General features: G+C 41.5%; 1 protein-coding gene across 3 annotated transcripts in view; it reads right to left on the bottom strand.

The window, feature by feature from the left end:
* LOC139754191 (uncharacterized) overlaps window positions 1-22356 on the bottom strand; it is a 115039-nt gene that overhangs the window by 5879 nt on the left and 86804 nt on the right. Inside the window, exon 1 of one of the 3 annotated variants that reach the window (XM_071671404.1) lies at window positions 10636-10659. The exons of 1 other annotated variant lie outside the window; for it this stretch is intronic. The gene's annotated coding sequence lies outside the window, so the exon portion shown is untranslated. Of the gene's footprint in view, window positions 1-10430; window positions 10530-10635; window positions 10660-22356 lie in introns of those variants that run through there. One more of the 3 variants, XM_071671402.1, reaches the window with a different exon arrangement.

Genomic DNA, 22356 nt, shown 5'->3' with positions numbered 1-22356 from the left:
GTGGGAGATGTATAAAAGAAAGAGACAGAAGGTCAAGAGAAAGGTGTAAGAGGTGAAAAAAAGGGCAAATGAGAGTTAGGGTGAGAGAGTATCATTAAATTTTAGGGAGAATAAAAAGATGTTCTGGAAGGAGGTAAATAAAGTGCGTAAGACAAGGGAGCAAATGGGAACTTCAGTGAAGGGCGCAAATGGGGAGGTGATAACAAGTAGTGGTGATGTGAGAAGGAGATGGAGTGAGTATTTTGAAGGTTTGTTGAATGTGTTTGATGATAGAGTGGCAGATATAGGGTGTTTTGGTCGAGGTGGTGTGCAAAGTGAGAGGGTTAGGGAAAATGATTTGGTAAACAGAGAAGAGGTAGTGAAAGCTTTGCGGAAGATGAAAGCCGGCAAGGCAGCAGGTTTGGATGGTATTGCAGTGGAATTTATTAAAAAAGGGGGTGACTGTATTGTTGACTGGTTGGTAAGGCTATTTAATGTATGTATGACTCATGGTGAGGTGCCTGAGGATTGGCGGAATGCGTGCATAGTGCCATTGTACAAAGGCAAAGGGGATAAGAGTGAGTGCTCAAATTACAGAGGTATAAGTTTGTTGAGTATTCCTGGTAAATTATATGGGAGGGTATTGATTTAGAGGGTGAAGGCATGTACAGAGCATCAGATTGGGGAAGAGCAGTGTGGTTTCAGAAGTGGTAGAGGATGTGTGGATCAGGTGTTTGCTTTGAAGAATGTATGTGAGAAATACTTAGAAAAGCAAATGGATTTGTATGTAGCATTTATGGATCTGGAGAAGGCATGTGATAGAGATGATAGAGATGCTCTGTGGAAGGTATTAAGAATATATGGTGTGGGAGGAAAGTTGTTAGAAGCAGTGAAAAGTTTTTATCGAGGATGTAAGGCATGTGTACGTGTAGGAAGAGAGGAAAGTGATTGGTTCTCAGTGAATGTAGGTTTGCGGCAGGGGTGTGTGATGTCTCCATGGTTGTTTAATTTGTTTATGGATGGGGTTGTTAGGGAGGTAAATGCAAGAGTTTTGGAAAGAGGGGCAAGTATGAAGTCTGTTGGGGGATGAGAGAGCTTGGGAAGTGAGTCAGTTGTTGTTTGCTGATGATACAGCGCTGGTGGCTGATTCATGTGAGAAACTGCAGAAGCTGGTGACTGAGTTTGGTACAGTGTGTGGAAGAAGAAAGTTAAGAGTAAATGTGAATAAGAGCAAGGTTATTAGGTACAGTAGGGTTGAGGGTCAAGTCAATTGGGAGGTGAGTTTGAATGGAGAAAAACTGGAGGAAGTGAAGTGTTTTAGATATCTGGGAGTGGATCTGGCAGCGGATGGAACCATGGAAGCGGAAGTGGATCATAGGGTGGGGGAGGGGGCGAAAATTCTGGGGGCCTTGAAGAATGTGTGGAAGTCGAGAACATTATCTCGGAAAGCAAAAATGGGTATGTTTGAAGGAATAGTGGTTCCAACAATGTTGTATGGTTGCGAGGCGTGGGCTATGGATAGAGTTGTGCGCAGGAGGATGGATGTGCTGGAAATGAGATGTTTGAGGACAATGTGTGGTGTGAGGTGGTTTGATCGAGTGAGTAACGTAAGGGTAAGAGAGATGTGTGGAAAGAAAAAGAGCGTGGTTGAGAGAGCAGAAGAGGGTGTTTTAAAGTGGTTTGGGCACATGGAGAGGATGAGTGAGGAAAGATTGACCAAGAGGATATATGTGTCGGAGGTGGAGGGAACAAGGAGAAGAGGGAGACCAAATTGGAGGTGGAAAGATGGAGTGAAAAAGATTTTGTGTGATCGGGGCCTGAACATGCAGGAGGGTGAAAGGAGGGCAAGGAATAGAGTGAATTGGAGCGATGTGGTATACCGGGGTTGACGTGCTGTCAGTGGACTGAATCAAGGCATGTGAAGCGTCTGGGGTAAACCATGGAAAGCTGTGTAGGTATGTATGTTTGCGTGTGTGGACGTATGTATATACATGTGTATGGGGGGGGGGGTTGTGCCATTTCTTTCGTCTGTTTCCTTGCGCTACCTCGCAAACGCAGGAGACAGCGACAAAGTATAATAAATAAATAAATAATGATAATGTCATATAGGGATGAGATCCCTATTCTTTTCGGTCCCACACATATACATCAAACACTACAGGCCAGAGTCTTATGCATGGATAATATATGTGGTGATATTTCCTGCCCCTATCTTAATCTCCAGAAGCAGCCACGAGTCATAAGTACATGCCATACATCACCAACAGTATTAACTCACCCTTGAAAATGTCAAAATCATCAATTACCCTACAAATACAATGGAGGAAGAATACATCATGCAGCATCTGCAATAATGGTACCTCTGCACCTGGCACCTACAAGAATAAATATCCAGTGATAAGAAAAGAAATATGACACAATTTCAAAAAAAGCACTGACAGAAAGGAAGACAGCAATGATGATACAGTATTATTTTTCATGCCCTTTTGCCATTCCCTGCATAAGCAAGGGAAGCACCAGGAATAGATAAAGAAATGGCCTCCTTCACTCATGTCCACTCGCTAGCTGTCTTGTATAATGAACAATCAACCAGAGCCCTCTGTACACTATTAGATCCCACAAACATTTCCAGGTTTCTGCTGACTGCTTCATATATCCTGGTTCAACCTATTGACAGTATACATACTTGCCCAAATTTGCTCCAATCCTTGAACTCTTCATACCCTTCGATGTTCATGCTGTTAGACTTCAGAGCATTTTTCAAACCATACCTCCACCTCCTCCTTGGTTTCAATTTTATTTTGTTCCTTCCACTTCTGACACATGTAACCTCTTTGTCATTCTTCTTTCATTCATCCTCTCCATCATATGTACAAACCATCTCAGCACACCCTCTTCAGCTTTCTCATACATACTGCCACACCTTTCTCTTAACCTATCATTTCTTATTCGACGAACCCTCCTTACAACATCTAATATCATTTAACATTTCATTTCTAACACATTCACCGTACCCTTTACATTTTTGCCCGTAGCCAATGCCTCACATTCACAACAGGATTACTATGCCATCAAACACACCCATCTTTGCCCTTATATACAATGACACCTCTTTCTACACAGTCATCAATATGCCCAAAAGCTATATTCCTCACCCAACCTTATGCTTACTTCAGTTCCCATGGTTCCATCCGCTGCTGTATCCAATCCCATGTATCTATAACACTCCAATTCCTCCACATTATCAATATTCAATCTCACACTCCACAAAACCCATTTCTTTTCACCATTAAACCTAACAATCTTGCAATTTTATTCACATTTACTCTCAACTCTCTCCTTTCACACACTCTCCTAAACTCAGACACCAGCTTGAACAGTTTCTAACTCAAATCAACCACGAGTGTCATACCATCAGCAAACAACAAATGACTAACCTCCCAGGCCAACCCATCCCAAGAAGACTGTGTACCTGCTCCTCTCTCCATAACCCTTGCATTCACTTCTCTCACCTCCACACATAAACAGATCAAACAGCAATAAAGGAATTACTCACCCTAGCCACAGACCCACCTTCATCTTGAATCACTCACCCTTATTTCCATTTGATTTATAAATTTGAATAATGCCTTTTTTAGGAATTTGCATGATCCATTTACACATTTTTCAATTCATGTGGGCTTATGCTTGGAATAATGTGATCATAATTGGGCTGGCAATGCAATGGTGTGGTGTTGCTAAAGCTGTATGAGAAGTATGCATACATGTGGCATGCATAGGTCACAGAGCAATACAATATATTGCTCTGCAAGAGGCTGCATATTGCATGTGTCTTGCCACTTGCATCATGCCACCAAAGCATCTGTTAAGCCCTCCTAGCACCAATGGTTTCAATACTTGTAAGGTCATCACCAGTGAGGTTAAGATGGATGTGCTCAAATCTTATGAGAGGTGAAAGAGAGGCTCATATGAAGCATGCCCTTGGACTTAGTGAAACTAGTTTACGGGCTATTTATGATAGCCAAGACTGATACATTAATCAGTGTGTCTCAGACCTTGTGTTCCCGAGGTTCGATTTTCAAGAAAATGGAATGGATGTTGAGCAAATGGACTGAACAGCAAAGTCATGAATATGTTCATGTCAACATGCTTGTGATATAGAACACAGGCCTGATGTATATATGATGATTTGGTAGCAGAAGAAGGAGCAGTAAACTGATGTCAAACAAGTTCTATTGACTCATGAATTTTACGAAAGGCAACAGTTATCTCAACATCAAGACGACTGGTGAGGCTGCTTTTGCTAATGCTGCCAAAGAATTTCTGAGAACCCTCAAGACCACTGTCAAGGAAAGCAATTATTCTCCTAAGCAGATCTTTAACATGGACATGATTGGATCATTTTCGAATAAAATGCCTTCAAGATCATGCATTTCCCACAAGAAACAGACCGCACAAGGATTCAAAGCTGTCAATGATCACCTCATGCTGCTTATGGGGAGCAAATGCTGAAGGTGTTTACAAGCTTAAACCATTAATGGTCTAACATTTGGGAAATCACAGGGGCCTTAAGGGATACGTGAAGCAATTTTTGCGTGTCTTTCATTATTCTAATCCAAAGGGGTACATACCAAGTAGAGTTTTCTGTCATTATTCTGCTGCAAAGCTCCATTTAGAGCTGAAGGAATAATGTGCAAAATGTGTTTCAAGATTCTCCTTATTGATAATGCCTTTGGCTATTCAGTGAGAACACTGAAGTAATCTTTCTTTCACCTAACACTACATGTCTAATCCACCCAATGGATCAAGGGGTGATATCTACTGTCAAGGCCTACTACTTGAGGAGTGCAACTTACTGTGTTTCATTTACCCAAGGACTCATACGAATATACACACACATACATATATATACATAAATGCTCATACACGCACATATATATACATATACATATCTACATATTTTTTTTTTTTTTTTTATACTTTGTCGCTGTCTCCCGCATTTGCGAGGTAGCACAAGGAAACAGACGAAAGAAATGGCCCAACCCCCCCATACACATGTATATACATACGTCCACACACGCAAATATACATAACTACACAGCTTTCCATGGTTTACCCCAGACGCTTCACATGCTTTGATTCAATCCACTGACAGCACGTCAACCCCGGTATACCACATCGCTCCAATTCACTCTATTCCTTGCCCTCCTTTCACCCTCCTGCATGTTCAGGCCCCGATCACACAAAATCTTTTTCACTCCATCTTTCCACCTCCAATTTGGTCTCCCTCTTCTCCTTGCTCCCTCCACCTCTGACACATATATCCTCTTGGTCAATCTTTCCTCACTCATCCTCTCCATGTGCCCAAACCACTTCAAAACACCCTCTTCTGCTCTCTCAACCATGCTCTTTTTATTTCCACACATCTCTCTTACCCTTACGTTACTCACTCGATCAAACCACCTCACACCACACATTGTCCTCAAACATCTCATTTCCAGCACATCCATCCTCCTGCGCACAACTCTATCCATAGCCCACGCCTCGCAACCATACAACATTGTTGGAACCACTATTCCTTCAAACATACCCATTTTTGCTTTCCGAGATAATGTTCTTGACTTCCACACATTCTTCAAGGCCCCCAGAATTTTCGCCCCCTCCCCCACCCTATGATCCACTTCCACTTCCATGGTTCCATCCGCTGCCAGATCCACTCCCAGATATCTAAAACACTTCACTTCCTCCAGTTTTTCTCCATTCGAACTCACCTCCCAATTGACTTGACCCTCAACCCTACTGTACCTAATAACCTTGCTCTTATTCACATTTACTCTTAACTTTCTTCTTCCACACACTTTACCAAACTCAGTCACCAGCTTCTGCAGTTTCTCACATGAATCAGCCACCAGCGCTGTATCATCAGCGAACAACAACTGACTCACTTCCCAAGCTCTCTCATCCCCCAACAGACTTCATACTTGCTCCTCTTTCCAAAACTCTTGCATTTACCTCCCTAACAACCCCATCCATAAACAAATTAAACAACCATGGAGACATCACACACCCCTGCCGCAAACCTACATTCACTGAGAACCAATCACTTTCCTCTCTTCCTACACGTACACATGCCTTACATCCTCGATAAAAACTTTTCACTGCTTCTAACAACTTTCCTCCCACACCATATATTCTTAATACCTTCCACAGAGCATCTCTATCAACTCTATCATATGCCTTCTCCAGATCCATAAATGCTACATACAAATCCATTTGCTTTTCTAAGTATTTCTCACATACATTCTTCAAAGCAAACACCTGATCCACACATCCTCTACCACTTCTGAAACCACACTGCTCTTCCCCAATCTGATGCTCTGTACATGCCTTTACCCTCTCAATCAATACCCTCCCATATAATTTACCAGGAATACTCAACAAACTTATACCTCTGTAATTTGAGCACTCACTCTTATCCCCTTTGCCTTTGTACAATGGCACTATGCACGCATTCCGCCAATCCTCAGGCACCTCACCATGAGTCATACATACATTAAATAACCTTACCAACCAGTCAACAATACAGTCACCCCCTTTTTTAATAAATTCCACTGCAATACCATCCAAACCTGCTGCCTTGCCGGCTTTCATCTTCCGCAAAGCTTTCACTACCTCTTCTCTGTTTACCAAATCATTTTCCCTAACCCTCTCACTTTGCACACCACCTCGACCAAAACACCCTATATCTGCCACTCTATCATCAAACACATTCAACAAACCTTCAAAATACTCACTCCATCTCCTTCTCACATCACCACTACTTGTTATCACCTCCCCATTTGCGCCCTTCACTGAAGTTCCCATTTGCTCCCTTGTCTTACGCACTTTATTTACCTCCTTCCAGAACATCTTTTTATTCTCCCTAAAATTTAATGATACTCTCTCACCCCAACTCTCATTTGCCCTTTTTTTCACCTCTTGCACCTTTCTCTTGACCTCCTGTCTCTTTCTTTTATACATCTCCCACTCAATTGCATTTTTTCCCTGCAAAAATCGTCCAAATGCCTCTCTCTTCTCTTTCACTAATACTCTTACTTCTTCATCCCACCACTCACTACCCTTTCTAATCAACCCACCTCCCACTCTTCTCATGCCACAAGCATCTTTTGCGCAATCCATCACTGATTCCCTAAATACATCCCATTCCTCCCCCACTCCCCTTGCTTCCATTGTTCTCACCTTTTTCCATTCTGTACTCAGTCTCTCCTGGTACTTCCTCACACAGGTCTCCTTCTCAAGCTCACTTACTCTCACCACCCTCTTCACCCCAACATTCACTCTTCTTTTCTGAAAACCCTATATATATCTACATATATATACATATAAATACAAATACAAAGACATATACATATATACACATGTACATATTCATAATTGTTTGCCTTCATCCATTCCTGGTGCTACATATAGTGTGAAATTTCATGTGCAGCACCTCTAATGACATCAATTTCAAGTTTCCATATAGTGGGCATGGCTTTGAAGCAGAAGGAAATGTTGGGTAAAAGCACTCACAATGAAAAACAGAGTGTATGTACTGCGTTAGTAATGCTTTTGTTCAAATTTAGCCAACAGTTAATGGACAGGAGTGATGTTTACAGCACAACAACATATTCTAATGTGGTGAATATTTTTGGTTAGCCATCCACAGAACAATCTCATCTTTTATGTCCTTGCACACAGTGTGATGGCATAAAAAAAAACAACTATCCTGTGGATGACTGACCCAAAACATTCATCTGGTGCTTCTGCTTCTATAGAACTTCAGTTGATATAAAAACTGAATGAAGCAGTAATACAATAAGAAAACTTGCCTGTAGTCGAGAAATGGCTATTTTCCTTTGTTATTTATGTATTCCAAAGAATGCTGCCATGCATCATAACATTTGAAAATGACTGGATCTGAGTTTTGTAAATATGTTGACTGAGATCAGATGCCTAAACAAATCTAAGGTTTGAATAAATATGCATGAGATATCTCACACACAAGTTCAGATTCCTATACCTCTAAAGATATCTGAATTCATTGGTTACCTTTCATTCTATAGGAATCACGGCATGTTAAAGTGGAGTTTATGTACTGCTAATCATAAAATTTCACTAACAACAGAAACCCCAAGACATCTGAAGCATTAAGACATGAGGGCATCTATATACATATTTATAATATTTTTCTTTTTTTTTTTTGCTTTGTCGCTGTCTCCCGCGTCTGCGAGGTACCGCAAGGAAACAGACGAAAGAAATGGCCCAACCCACCCCCATACACATGTATATACATACGTCCACACACGCAAATATACATACCTACACAGCTTTCCATGGTTTACCCCAGACGCTTCACATGCCCTGATTCAATCCACTGACAGCACGTCAACCCCGGTATACCACATCGCTCCAATTCACTCTATTCCTTGCCCTCCTTTCACCCTCCTGCATGTTCAGGCCCCGATCACACAAAATCTTTTTCACTCCATCTTTCCACCTCCAATTTGGTCTCCCTCTTCTCCTCGTTCCCTCCACCTCCGACACATATATCCTCTTGGTCAATCTTTCCTCACTCATTCTCTCCATGTGCCCAAACCATTTCAAAACACCCTCTTCTGCTCTCTCAACCACGCTCTTTTTATTTCCACACATCTCTCTTACCCTTACATTACTTACTCGATCAAACCACCTCACACCACACATTGTCCTCAAACATCTCATTTCCAGCACATCCATCCTCCTGCGCACCACTCTATCCATAGCCCACGCCTCACAACCATACAACATTGTTGGAACCACTATTCCTTCAAACATACTCATTTTTGCTTTCCGAGATAATGTTCTCGACTTCCACACATTCTTCAAGGCTCCCAGAATTTTCGCCCCCTCCCCCATCCTATGATCCACTTCCGCTTCCATGGTTCCATCCGCTGCCAGATCCACTCCCAGATATCTAAAACACTTTACTTCCTCCAGTTTTTCTCCATTCAAACTCACCTCCCAATTGACTTGACCCTCAACCCTACTGTACCTAATAACCTTGCTCTTATTCACATTTACTCTTAACTTTCTTCTTTCATACACTTTACCAAACTCAGTCACCAGCTTCTGCAGTTTCTCACATGAATCAGCGACCAGCGCTGTATCATCAGCGAACAACAACTGACTCACTTCCCAAGCTCTCTCATCCCCAACAGACTTCATACTTGTATATGTCTATGTGTGTATATATATGTGCACACTGAGATGTATAGGTATGTATACTTGCGTGTGTGGACCTGTATGTATATACATGTGTATGTGGGTGGGTTGGGCCATTCTTTCATCTGTTTCCTTGCGCTACCTCACTAACGTGGGAGACAGCGACAAAGCAAAACAATAACAAATAATAATTATCTATAATCTAACCTCACATTTTCCCCTTTTCTTCATAACCCTACCAACAATAATCTATTTAATGCTAAAACACCGATTCTAAGAGTGAAAAAGGAAAATCCTACACTAAGTAATTTTTTCAGAAACAGCAGCAATTTCAAAAGAGTAGAACACATATCACAATCAAAGAAAAATTCCATCCATCTTGTAAAATACTGCCAGAATCCTTACTCTTTTAGATTAAATATTGTTCTATTAGCTCATCCAAACATAATTCACACAATATGGATAGCATACACTGTGTTATTGTGGTGCAATAACCTCTGTTCAGCATAATTCAGGATCTTAGCTCTCCCAACTATAGTGTTAATGATAAACCCACAAACTTAATACCTTATTTCTATACAAGATAACAAATCCCTTCCATCAAATATTCCTAACTTAAAACATAAGCGTCTTTAAACTGATGAATTACTATCAGGTTACCACTGTTGTATAATTTCTGAAAAAAATTGTTAATTACCCGTTATCTAACCCATTTACCATGATCTTCTAAGTTCTTATCATTGTTGTGGGACAAAAAACTGAACAAATTGTAGTATTTTATGGCTCCAGACATTCAGGTTAAACTTGGTTTGGTTGACTTGGTTTTCTAGTGGTTTCTGATGCTTTGTGAATAATCATGACTTTCACTTCTAATCTAAAATCACAAATTTTTGAGATTTTTCCTACCAAAACCCCGGTTTCCTCTACGGGTTCCCCTTGCCGTTGCATGAAGGACATCTCAAAAGTTAGTGACTAGCGATAGAAATAAAGGTAGGAACAGTAAAAAAACACATCAAAATCCATCGGAAAAAAAACAATTTCAACTTCCAAAGAAGTGGATATGTACAATACGATAATTTTGCTAGCAAGTGTACCTGCATTTTCATATATATTACCACTGCAAAACAACTTAAATATCGCTACACAGTCTCAATTATCGCTTCGTAAAAGTAAAGTATTAGTCCAAAATCAAAATATATCTAACATACCGAATTTGTACATCTCCCTAATAAGATAGAGTAACATTGTTACATGTTTTCGCTTTGATAGTGCAAATGTAAACACTGACCTTGAGGGATACGGGCCTAGTTCTTATAGATAAGTCACTAATGTAAATAAATACATGGATATTATTAGCAATTCATGTTACATGTAGAATAATGCAAAGTTAAATAGAAACATTATGTACCGTACATGTGATCAGATCCGGAAAATAACAAGAAATTCATCATGTGACATTTCCAAAACATAAAACAAAAATAGGAATGGATAAACAGAAAATAAAGATTAAGAGAACGAGGATGTCAGGCATTGACTGATTGATTGATTTTATTCAGAGACTCTAGTACATTATGATAGGTATATAAGTGTGCAATACACCATCATAAGGTACATAGTAGCTTCCACTAGGATACCCTACTAAAGCTTTACAAACTTATTTTCAGTAGGCAAAATGAATATGATACACATCCAAAGTATTGACTAGAAGCAAATAATACTGAGTTCTGATGTGCCTACGAGTTTAAAACTCCATAACCATACATGAACATTAGGAAACTAGAAACAGCACTAATGATAGAAACAAAAACCAAGGAGATAAGACATACACAAATTTTTGAAAATAGAATTTAATCTAGGATTATACCAGGAGTGTATTTCGTATCATACTACTGGGGATAGGGGAGAAAGAATACTTCCCACGCATTCCTCACATGTCGTAGAAGGCGACTAAAGGGGACGAGAGCGGGGGACCAGAAACCCTCCCCTCCTTGTATTTTAACTTTCTAAAAGGGGAAACAGAAGGAGTCACGCGAGGAGTGCTCATCCTCCTCGAAGGCTCAGATTGGGGTGTCTAAATGTGTGTGGATGTAACCAAGAGGAGAAAAAAGGAGAGACAGGTAGTATGTTTGAGGAAAGGAACCTGGATGTTTTGGCTCCGAGTGAAACAAAGCTCAAGGGTAAAGGGGAAGAGTGGTTTGGGAATGTCTTGGGAGTAAAGTCAGGGGTTAGTGAGAGGACAAGAGCAAGGGAAGGAGTAGCACTACTCCTGAATCAGGAGTTGTGGGAGTATGTGATAGTGTAAGAAAGTAAATTCTAGATTGATATGGGTAAAACTGAAAGTTGATGGAGAGAGATGGGTGATTATTGGTGCATATGCACCTGGGCATGAGAAGAAAGATCATGAGAGGCAAGTGTTTTGGGAGCAGCTGAATGAGTGTGTTAGTGGTTTTGATGCACAAGACCGGGTTATAGTGATGGGTGATTTTAATGCAAAGGTGAGTAATGTGGCAGTTGAGGGAATAATTGGTATACATGGAGTGTTCAGTGTTGTAAATGGAAATGGTGAAGAGCTTGTAGATTTATGTGCTGAAAAAGGACTGGTGATTGGGAATATCTGGTTTAAAAAGCGAGATATACATAAGTATACGTATATAAGTAGGAGAGATGGCCAGAGAGCGTTATTGGATTACGTGTTAATTGATAGACGCACGAAAGAGAGACTTTTGGATGTTAATGTGCTGAGAGGTGCAACTGGAGGGATGTCTGATCATTATCTTGTGGAGGTGAAGGTGAAGATTTGTGGGGGTTTTCAGAAAAGAAGAGAGAATGTTGGGGTGAAGAGAGTGGTGAGAGTAAGTGAGCTTGGGAAGGAGACTTGTGTGAGGAAGTACCAGGAGAGACTGAGTACAGAATGGAAAAAGGTGAGAACAAAGGAGGTAAGGGGAGTGGGGGAGGAATGGGATGTATTTAGGGAAGCAGTGATGGCTTGCGCAAAAGATGCTTGTGGCATGAGAAACGTGGGAGGTGGGTTGATTAGAAAAGGTAGTGAGTGGTGGGATGAAGAGGTAAGATTATTAGTGAAAGAGAAGAGAGAGGCATTTGGACGATTTTTGCAGGGAAAAAATGCAAATGAGTGGGAGAGGTATAAAAGAAAGAGGCAGGAGGTCAAGAGAAAGGTGCATAGAGAAGAGGTAGTAAAAGCTTTACGGAAGATGAAAGCCGGCAAGGCAGCAGGTTTGAATGGTATTGCAGTGGACTTTATTAAAAAAAAAAAAAAAGGGGGGGTGACTGTATTGTTGACTGGTTGGTAAGGTTATTTAATGTATGTATGATTCATGGTGAGGTGCCTGAGGATTGGCGGAATGCTTGCATAGTGCCATTGTACAAAGGCAAGGGGGATAAAAGTGAGTGCTCAAATTACAGAGGTATAAGTTTGTTGAGTATTCCTGGTAAATTATATGGGAGGGTATTGACTGAGAGGGTGAAGGCATGTACAGAGCATCAGATTGGGGATGAGCAGTGTGGTTTCAGAAGTGGAAGAGGATGTATGTGAGAAATACTTAGAAAAACAAATGGTTTTGTATGTAGCATATGATAGAGTTGATAGAGATGCTATGTGGAAGGTTTTAAGAATATATGGTGTGGGAGGCAAGTTGTTTGAAGCAGTGAAAAGTTTTTATCGAGGATGTAAGGCATGTGTACGTGTAGGAAGAGAGGAAAGTGATTGGTTCTCAGTGAATGTAGGTTTGCGGCAGGGGTGTGTGTTGTCTCCGTGGTTGTTTAATTTGTTTATGGATGGGGTTGTTAGGGAGGTGAATGCAAGGGTTTTGGGGTTGTGGGGAAGTGAGTCAGTTGTTGTTCGCTGATGATACAGCGCTGGTGGCTGATTCATGTAAGAAACTGCAGAAGCTGGTGACTGAGTTTTGTAAAGTGTGTGAAAGAAGAAAGTTAAGAGTAAATGTGAATAAGAGCAAGGTTATTAGGTACAGTAGGGTTGAGGGTCAAGTCAAGTGGGAGGTAAGTTTGAATGGAGAAAATCTGGAGGAAGTAAAGTGTTTTAGATATCTGGGAGTGGATCTGGCAGCGGATGGAACCATGGAAGCGGAAGTGAATCATAGGGTGGGGGAGGGGGCGAAAATTCTGGGAGCCTTGAAGAATGTTTGGAAGTCGAGAACATTATCTCGGAAAGCAAAAATGGGTATGTTTGAAGGAATAGTGGTTCCAACAATGTTGTATGGTTGCGAGGCGTGGGCTATGGATAGAGTTGTGCGCAGGAGGGTGGATGTGCTGGAAATGAGATGTTTGAGGACAATATGTGGTGTGAGGTGGTTTGATCGAGTAAGTAATGTAAGGGTAAGAGAGATGTGTGGAAATAAAAAGAGCGTGGTTGAGAGAGCAGAAGAGGGTGTTTTGAAATGGTTTGGCCACATGGAGAGAATGAGTGAGGAAAGATTGACCAAGAGGATATATGTGTCAGAGGTGGAGGGAACGAGGAGAAGTGGGAGACCAAATTTTAGGTGGAAAGATGGAGTGAAAAAGATTTTGAGTGATCGGGGCCTGAACATGCAGGAGGGTGAAAGGCGTGCAAAGAATAGAGTGAATTGGAACTATGTGGTATACCGGGGTCGACGTGCTGTCAATGGATTGAACCAGGGCATGTGAAGCGTCTGGGGTAAACCATGGAAAGTTGTGTGGGGCCTGGATGTGGAAAGGGAGCTGTGGTTTCGGTGCATTATTACATGACAGCTAGAGATTGAGTGTGAACGAATGGGGCCTTTGGTGTCTTTTCCTAGCGCTACCTCGCACACATGAGGGGGGAGGGGGTTGTTATTCCATGTGTGGCGAGGTGGCGATGGGAATGAATAAAGGCAGACAGTATGAATTATGTACATGTGTATATATGTATATGTCTGTGTGTGTATATGTATGTGTACATTGAGATGTATAGGTATGTATATTTGCGTGTGTGGACGTGTATGTATATACATGTGTATGTGGGCGGGTTGGGCCATTCTTTCGTCTGTTTCCTTGCGCTACCTCGCTGACGCGGTAGACAGCGACAAAGCAAAATAAATAAAAAAAAATAAATACTATTGAAAACAAATTTGATAGTTTTCTTAAAACTAAACTTGAACTATCTGACTACGAAGTGGTAGACTATTCTATTCAGTACCACCCAAGGATTCAAAATTATTCTACTTACCATAGTTTCATATCTCAGAGTAACTAATAATGCTAAACTAACGAGTGAAGATTTACTTATATGGTTGATATAAGTGAAATGATCAGACAGATATTTGGGATCATTACCATCAACAATTTGAACATGACTTCTGTAGCTTAGCTCACTTTTATAACGTTAATACCGAGGCCACGGTAATGGGTAGCCTTAGTTGCATTACCGGGTGTATAAGAGTGATATTTATAGGTTTCATTTCTTTAACACTGCTACATTTTCATAATTTGAAGAGTTGATTTTCATGATTTTGTTTACATATCGGGAGCCTTCGGGGTGATGGCCACACAATAGTCATGTGAGTTACTTATGTCAAGAATGATAGGATGTTTATCTTAGTTTTGCCTATAACTTATTATATAATACTTTACTGTAGCTGAGAGGGGTTATGTTCTTCTCTCCAGACAGTACCTTAGATTTAAGTTGAGTAAAGCTTGGAAAGCAGCAGCCAAGTGTTTCTATATCACACCTTACTTAAATAATACCCGTGGAGAAGGTGCTGCACCCTTGAATGTTGACCCTAGCTCTCTAAGAGCAGCGATGGAGTGGCGACATTGGCACAAAACATTCACAAACTTTATTGGAGAGTGTAGGGATAGGGCACCAAGCAAATTCAGAACACCGGTGAACTGTGTGATCCACAGTTTGTTTGGATACATTGAAAGTGCAGGGGCGTTGCTATAACGACTCTAGAAAACTTGCATATGAAGACTTCCAATGAAATTTTCGCTAGACACTGACTTGCAACAAGGCACCAAAGGCCAAGTGAATTAGGTGAATTTTTTTTTTTTTCAAAGAACTGCGTGAGTTGAGTATAGGCTGTAACCTTAAAGCTGTCTGTGCAGAAGAGTATCATGAATTGATTCGCGATGCCTTCATCAATGGCATTGCCTGGCCTTTAATACGTCAACTTCTCTTGGAAAACGACGCGCTTGACCTACAAAGCTCTTATGGACAGGAGTATTCATTAGAATTAACACAACGCAATGCTGATGCCTACGTCCCTCAGACTACTCATACAGCTGATGTAGTGAATCCACAAACCCTTGAAGAGGATTCATTGTTGGTATTAAGGAAAGGCGCATACCTGACGAGTCTTCGGTTCCTTTTGAGAGATCTGCAGTGGCTACTACTTAAATTGCAATAAAGAAATGCTTCATCTGTGGCTACTTGCTAGAAACATGCAAAGAAGGGGCATTTTGCTCGAGTGTGCAAGTCCAGAACCCCATCAGGTTCAATGGCAACAGTATTCAGCTCTCATGATGTTTCGATTACCAATATTCCTCAGGGTCTTTCACAGGCCGCAACTTCAGTAACCGTTTATGGTCGGAAGGTGAGTGCTCTATGGATTCATACAGTACTGACAGCTACATTAGTGAGAAAGTTGCACGGGAACTGAAATTAAAAGTACATCCACCAGTAAGGGCATTACTACGACTCAGAAATCTTTGAACATGTTCTCCAGGATAAGTTATAGTAAACCTTTTTCTCAGTCTCAATAACCAGTCATATCCAGCTACATACACGACTTGGTATACTGAGTAACCTATGTTCTGATGCAATACTTGGCCAGGACTTCCAGCGACAGCATCTGAGTGTGAAATTTGAATATGGTGGACCCAGACCTGAGCTGACTTTAAACGGTGATTATACTCACTGTGCACTCACAGCAGCAGCACTAGAAGAGCCATCTCTTTCCTGATTTGTCACCTAACTGTAAACCAATTACTACCAAATCAAGACGTTCTAGTAAGGATTTCCATGAATTTACCGAAGACGAAATTAACAGGTTACTCGCAGAAGGCATAACTGGAACAACCTTATCTCCATGGCGAGCTCAGCTTGTAGTTGTGAAGGATCCCATTAATCGACATAAGAATAGGATGTGTGTTGACTTCACAGTCAATGAATCAGTATACAGAGTTGGATTGTACCCATTGCCAAGGTTTTGAGGAGAAGGTGAATGACCTTATTGAATACAATGTCCTCTACTTTGACCTGAAAAGTGCTTACCATCAAATACCACTAAAGGAGTCAGAAAGGAACTATACTGCTTTTAAAGCCAATGGACGGACGTCTGTACCAATTTTGTAGGATTCCATCTGGGGGCCACAAATGGGGTAGCTGCTTTTCAGCGAGCTATGGGCAAGTTAGGTCGGCAGGAAAAACTAACTACAAGGTGCCTTCCCTTATCTTGACATCACAACTGCTAGGCATACACACGAGCATGATCGGAATGTGCAACACCATCTTAAGGTTGTCACTCAAAGACAACACTTAATGAATCCAGATTGTCAAGTCTGTACAATCCATCAGTGTTCTTGGTTACTGTGTGGGGAATGAAGTCATAAGGCCAGATCTAGCGAATAGGCTCCGTCTATTACATGAGTTTCTTCCACCGGCAGATCTGGGATCTTGAAAAACACTCGGGATGTTTGTATACTATGACAAGTGCGTTCAAGACTTTTCAGACACAATACAACAACTGGTAAAATATGAGGAAGTTTCCACTGAATGGAAGGGCACTGAATGCATTTAATCAACTCAAGGAACTCGATGAAGTCACCCTTCACTCAGTGGATGAAAACTTGCCTTTTGAAATTGTGATGCATCTGATGTAGCTATTTCTACAGTACTCGGCCAAGGTGGCCGACCTGTTGCCTTTATGTCCGGGACTCTACAAGGGAGTGAGCTGCTTTATCACACTGTAGAAAAGAGGCCAATGCCATCGTAGAATCAGTGTCAGAGGAGCCACTACTTAGCCCTGCGTCACCTTTTTCTCGTTACTGAAGAACGCTATGTGGCATTCATGCTCGACAACAGAAAACGTACAAAGAATAACAAGATACATGAATAAAGAATGGAACTTGCAGCCTTTAGTTACACGATACAGTATCGGCCGGGGAAAGAAAATGTGGTTCCTGACATCTTACTCGGGTTTTCTGTTGCTCGGCTTTCTCCTCTTCTACACTCACTTATCTCCATAATGGACTTTGTCATCCTGGAGTGACCCGACTGCTGCATTTTGTGAGGTCGAAGAATCTTCACTTTTCTACAGAGGATGTCAAGAGGACTTGTACTTCCTGCTGCAGGATTTGTGCGAATTAAAGCCTCAGTTCTACCGACCTACAGAAGGGACCCTCATAAAGGCGACACAACCTCTGGTGCGACTCATTATTGACTTCAATGAACCTTTACCTACAGCATCACGTAACCCTTATCTGATTACGGTTGTTGATGAGTATTTACGTTTACCTTTCCATGTCCCAACACGAATATTGCCACTGTGATTAGATGTCTGGAGCAGATTTTCATCCTGTGTGGAATGCCAAATTACGTTCACTCTGATCATGGTACCTTCTTTATGTCTAAAGATCTCAAAACATACTTCTCTGAAAAGGGAATTGCAACCAGTCGTACTACTAAGTACCACCCAACAGGCATTGGATTGATAGAGAGATTCAATGGTATCGTATGGAAGGCAGTCAAGTTAGCTCTCAAGTCTCCTAACTTGCCTGACAATCACTGGGAACTAGTGCTTACCCTCGTTAAGATCTATTTAGTGTACATCTACAAACACCACTCCACATGAACGATTCTTTGCATTCCAACGTCCCTCGACTCATGGAAGCTGGTCAGACGTTACTCACCTTTCGCTCTGTAGCAAGTTTCGATTTTCACCGACGGCTGTCTAAGCTTTGCACCATGTCTGGGGCAAATGATGGGCAGAAACACGAGAAAAGTTTGACTAAGCAAGAAAAGATTGCACTAATAAGCTGCCTAGACGGCGACCTGCAGCTCTCAAGTACCGAATCTGTAGCAGATAATCTGCGACCGACAACAATGGAGGTGATAGACTGTTTTCAAGAGGTAATTAGTAGGAAGGAAAAAAAGCGGAGGCGAGAGCTAGTGAAGCATAATGAAGGAAGTAGTAGTGACGAGATCCAGAACGGCAGGAAGAAAAAGACTACATACTTAGAAGAGCGCAGAAAGAATAATTCCAACTGGGAACCGAACGCAGCAGGTTGGTCGAAAGAATCCTGGTGACAGAACCAATGTGACGAGCAACCAGGGTCAAGGAAACAGCTCAGGTAGGAGGAGGTTGAACTTTTCAAGTGACTTACGCATGGCATTCTATGAGCGGTTGCTGTAGGCTGCTAAGCTGGGAAGGCAGCATAAAAAGTTTGAACTGCTTAGAGAAGGTCGTAATAATTCCTATTTGACTGTGGTTGGGGATGAAGCGCGACAGGGTTTGAGATGATATTAACGATATCCAAGACAAAGAACAACACATCAGGATGATTATACTCATGTATCCGGTTATACTGGATCCTGATTTCCTTCTTGATGATATACGATTCGTATGGGCAAAGCGGCATGAAATACGGGATGAAAAGAAGAAACAAGTGGTAGCCTTGATGAAGGGAGACGTTACAGAGATATTCATCTGTGGAATAGGATATAAGAGAATTGCAAAGTTCATTGTACAGCCTATTTTGTGTTACAAATGCAGTAGGTGTCGCCATATGGCCTGGGAATGCCAAAGTGAATATAGTTGTCGTTACTATGGAAAAAACTACTATTCAGGGGAATATGGAAATAAAGTCTGGGCAACGCGTTGTGCCGTCCTGTTGTAAATAAATAAATCAATAATAAACTTAAGGAGGGACAAAGAATATGAAAGACAAAATAAAATAACTGGAAGTACTTGTATACAAGACTAGAAAAGTGTTGAATGTTTACAATCTGCTAATCTTTCTCTCTAGGAATGGCCTTTGAGTAAGACGTTAAAATCCTGTTGGGTAAATCTATACAAGTTAATCTGTACACATCTCAGTTATTTCAAATACTTATGTTATACAATAAGGCCAGTATATTTGCTTAAGATTTGTTAAATAAAATAAAGTAGAGGGAGATTAATGTATTATGTAAAGTGGTATTTTTATGTTGAGCACATGTTTATTTTTGCTATTGTAAATATATTTTTATAACTTTTTACCACAGTGTTTGGTATTTGACCAGCTTTACAAGAAAGAAAAGTGTATATATATATATATATATATATATATATTTCTTTTTTTTTTCTTTTTTGCTTTGTCGCTGTCTCCCGCGTTTGCGAGGTAGCGCAAGGAAACAGACGAAAGAAATGGCCCAACCCACCCCCATACACATGCCTTGATTCAATCCACTGACAGCACGTCAACCCCGGTATACCACATCGCTCCAATTCACTCTATTCTTTGCCCTCCTTTCACCCTCCTGCATGTTCAGGCCTCGATCACACAAAATCTTTTTCACTCCATCTTTCCACCTCCAATTTGGTCTCCCTCTTCTCGTTCCCTCCACCTCCGACACATATATCCTCTTGGTCAATCTTTCCTCACTCATTCTCTCCATGTGACCACTCCATTTCAAAACACCCTCTTCTGCTCTCTCAACCACGCTCTTTTTATTTCCACACATCTCTCTTACCCTTACGTTACATACTCGATCAAACCACCTCACACCACACATTGTCCTCAAACATCTCATTACCAGCACATCCATCCTCCTGCGCACAACTCTATCCATAGCCCACGCCTCGCAACCATACAACATTGTTGGAACCACTATTCCTTCAAACATACCCATTTTTGCTTTCCGAGATAATGTTCTCGACTTCCACACATTCTTCAAGGCCCCCAGAATTTTCGCCCCCTCCCCCACCCTATGATCCACTTCCGCTTCCATGTTTCCATCTGCTGCCAGATCCACTCCCAGATATCTAAAACACTTCACTTCCTCCAGTTTTTCTCCATTCAAACTCACCTCCCAATTGAATTGACCCTCAACCCTACTGTACCTAATAACCTTGCTCTTATTCACATTTACTCTTAACTTTCTTCTTTCACACACTTTACCAAACTCAGTCACCAGCTTCTGCAGTTTCTCACATGAATCAGCCACCAGCGCTGTATCATCAGCGAACAACAACTGACTCACTTCCCAAGCTCTCTCATCCCCAACAGACTTCATACTTGCCCCTCTTTCCAAAACTCTTGCATTCACCTCCCTAACAACCCCATCCATAAACAAATTAAACAACCATGGAGACATCACACACCCCTGCCGCAAACCTACATTCACTGAGAACCAATCACTTTCCTCTCTTCCTACACGTACACATGCCTTACATCCTCGATAAAAACTTTTCACTGCTTCTAACAACTTGCCTCCCACACCATATATTCTTAATACCTTCCACAGAGCATCTCTATCAACTCTATCATATGCCTTCTCCAGATCCATAAATGCTACATACAAATCCATTTGCTTTTCTAAGTATTTCTCACATACATTCCTCAAAGCAAACACCTGATCCACACATCCTCTACCACTTCTGAAACCACACTGCTCTTCCCCAATCTGATGCTCTGTACATGCCTTCACCCTCTCAATCAATACCCTTCCATATAATTTGCCAGGAATACTCAACAAACTTATACCTCTGTAATTTGAGCACTCACTCTTATCCCCTTTGCCTTTGTACAATGGCACTATGCACGCATTCCGCCAATCCTCAGGCACCTCACCATGAGTCATACATACATTAAATAACCTTACCAACCAGTCAACAATACAGTCACCCCCTTTTTTAATAAATTCCACTGCAATACCATCCAAACCTGCTGCCTTGCCGGCTTTCATCTTCCGCAAAGCTTTTACTACCTCTTCTCTGTTTACCAACTCATTTTCCCTAACCCTCGCCCTTTGCACACCACCTCGACCAAAACACCCTATATCTGCCACTCTATCATCAAACACATTCAACAAACCTTCAAAATACTCACTCCATCTCCTTCTCACATCACCACTACTTGTTATCACCTTCCCATTTGCGCCCTTCTCTGAAGTTCCCATTTGCTCCCTTGTCTTACGCATATATATATATATATATATATATATATATATATATATATATATATATATATATATATATTATGGTTGTTGCAAGGGTCATTATGGTTGGTTGTCAGGGTCATTATGGTTGGTTGTCAGGGTCATTATGGTTGGTTGCCACGGTCATTATGGTTGGTTGTCAGGGTCATTATGGTTGGTTGCAAGGGTCATTATGGTTGGTTACCAGGGTCATTATGGTTGGTTGTCAGGGTCATTATGGTTGGTTGCCAGGGTCATTATGGTTGGTTGCAAGGGTCATTACGGTTGGTTGTCAGGGTCATTATGGTTGGTTGCCAGGGTCATTATGGTTGGTTACCAGGGTCCTTATGGTTGGTTGCAAGGGTCATTACGGTTGGTTGTCAGGGTCATTATGGTTGGTTGCCAGGGTCATTATGGTTGGTTACCAGGGTCATTATGGTTGGTTGCAAGGGTCATTACGGTTGGTTGTCAGGGTCATTATGGTTGATTGGTTGCCATGGTCAGTATGGTTGGTTACCAGGGTCATTATGGTTCGTTGCCAGGGTCATTATGGTTCGTTGCCAGGGTCATTATGGTTGGTTACTAGGGTCATTATGGTTCGTTGCCAGGGTCATTATGGTTGGTTGCTAGGGTCATTATGGTTGGTTGTCAGGGTCAGTATGGTTGGTTACCAGGGTCATTATGGTTGGTTGTCAGGGTCATTACGGTTGGTTGTCAGGGTCAGTATGGTTGGTTACCAGGGTCATTATGGTTGGTTGTCAGGGTCATTACGGTTGGTTGTCAGGGTCATTATGGTTGGTTGTCAGGGTTATTATGGTTGGTTGCCAGGGTCATTATGGTTGGTTGCCGAGGTCATTATGCTTGGTTGCCAGGGTCATTATGGTTGGTTGCCAGAGTCATTATGGTTGGTTGCCTGGGTCATTATGGTTGGTTGTCAGGGTCATTATGGTTGGTTGTCAGGGTCATTATGGTTGGTTGCC

The sequence above is a fragment of the Panulirus ornatus genome, chromosome 16 (genome assembly GCF_036320965.1).
Source record: "Panulirus ornatus isolate Po-2019 chromosome 16, ASM3632096v1, whole genome shotgun sequence".
Classification (NCBI taxonomy): domain Eukaryota; kingdom Metazoa; phylum Arthropoda; class Malacostraca; order Decapoda; family Palinuridae; genus Panulirus; species Panulirus ornatus.
The sequence above is the reverse complement of the archived record's forward strand: the minus strand, read 5'-3'. Positions and strand labels throughout refer to the sequence as shown.